The 1,849-nt window shown below is 38.5% G+C and overlaps 1 protein-coding gene across 1 annotated transcript in view; it reads right to left on the bottom strand.

Annotated features, from left to right (window-relative positions):
- Window positions 1–1,057: 1,057 nt before the first annotated feature.
- LOC101997044 (DNA repair protein RAD51 homolog 3-like) overlaps window positions 1,058–1,849 on the bottom strand; it is a 27,223-nt gene continuing 26,431 nt past the window's right edge. Inside the window, 1 exon segment of the mRNA XM_026777174.1 lies at window positions 1,058–1,700. The gene's annotated coding sequence lies outside the window, so the exon portion shown is untranslated.

The raw sequence follows: 1,849 nt of genomic DNA, 5'->3' as shown, positions 1-1,849 counted from the left end.
GTAGACCAGGCTGGTCTCGAACTCACAGAGATCCGCCTGCCTCTGCCTCCCGAGTGCTGGGATTAAAGGCGTGCGCCACCATCGCCCGGCTGGTTTCTTTTATTCTTTTGTCTTTTTTTTTATGTTTTTAAAAAACATAATCCCAAGTACTGGGATTATGTTTCACCACCACTTGGCTGATGGGGAGGGCAACTTAGCCATTTTATTTACTTTTGTCTTCATTACCACTTTTTTCTTCCTAAGAACTAGTGTACTAGTGTACTAGGGCTGGAGAGATGGCTCAGTGGTTAAGAGCACTGTCTACTCTCCCAGAGGACCCAGGTTCAATTCCCGGTATCTACATGGCAGCTAACAATTGCTTTAACTCCTGATATTCCCACACAGATATACATGCAAGCAAAAACAAAATGCATCTTAAAAAAAATACTAGTGTACTTCCTATTATTGAACCAGTTAGTTTTGCCATTATACTTTTTTTTAATTTTTCCATTCAAAAAATTTACACTTCCTCCCCTCCTCCCATTCCCCTCCCGCTCCCCCACTCCCCCTCTTCCCTCCCTTTCCCTCCTTAAGAGAGGGCAGGGAACCCTGCCCTGTGGGAAGTCCACCCCCCACCACATCCAGTCCTAGGAAGCTTTGCATCCAGATAGACAAATAGACTAGGGTCCCAAAAACCCATTGATAAAGGCACTGGGACTTGTTTCTGCTGCATTATACTTTTCTTTTTGAGCCTCAATTTATATGGCTTTTGCCATAACTTCTCTTTACATAACTGTTTGGTTTTTGTCCTTTATCTTGCAATTTCTTATTTTTGAAAGTAGGTAGGATATAACCTTGAGTTCTCCCTCCATTCTTCTTTTTTTTTTAATATTTTATTTATTTATTTATTTATTATGTATACAGTGTTCTGTCTGTGTGTATACCTGCAGGCCAGAAGAGGGCACCAGACCCCATTACAGATGGTTGTGAGCCACCATGTGGTTGCTGGGAATTGAACTCAGGACCTTTAGAAGAGCAGGCAATGCTCTTAACCACTGAGCCATCTCTCCAGCCCCTCCCTCCATTCTTCTGAATGAGAATAATTTTTATATTTTCTTAAGTTACACATAAAAATTGTAAAGTAATAGAATGCTTAAAAACTCACTTTCCATCTCACTACATAGAATGGAAGTCAAATGGACACCTGAAATACCAAGAAGCCTGTGTCAAGGGTAAATTGCGACTGAAAACAAGCAAAGAAATAAACTGTGGTCAAAAATACATGAAATCTTGTCAACATATTTTTATGCCAAAATCAGTTCTAAGGGAGCAAAATGTTCTGTAAATTTTAACAGTAACAGTAAATTTAGGCACTGATGTTAACTAAAAATACATATTATGAACAGTCAGCTTCTCTCCTGTAACAGTATGTTTTCTAAAGCAATAAAACAATTCAGCTTTGTCTCAAAACTGAAATTCAACATATTATAAGAGTAATTTGAATATTATTGATTTTTATATTTTATTTATTTTTAGACACAGGGTCTTGTTGTGCAGCTCAGGCTAGGCTGGAACTAGCAGCAATCCTCATGCCTTAGCTTCTGAGTGCTGGAATTACAGGGATGCAGCAACCACACTTCTGTGATCTTGAAAGTAAATGTCATTGTTTCCAATATTTTCAGTGTTGATCATTTCCAGTGACTGTCTGCCTCATAATGCCTCTATAAAAACAGAAGCCAGAAAATCAAACAATCATTTATAAACAATCTTTTTTATAAATAAGGCAGTAAAAATAAGTATGAAAAATAAAGACGCCCAAATTGGCATGGCTCCTGGAAGTCTCAGGCAGAGTGAAAATGTGGGTCTAACT

Source organism: Microtus ochrogaster, unplaced genomic scaffold (assembly GCF_000317375.1).
Source record: "Microtus ochrogaster isolate Prairie Vole_2 unplaced genomic scaffold, MicOch1.0 UNK48, whole genome shotgun sequence".
NCBI lineage: Eukaryota > Metazoa > Chordata > Mammalia > Rodentia > Cricetidae > Microtus > Microtus ochrogaster.
The sequence above is the reverse complement of the archived record's forward strand: the minus strand, read 5'-3'. Positions and strand labels throughout refer to the sequence as shown.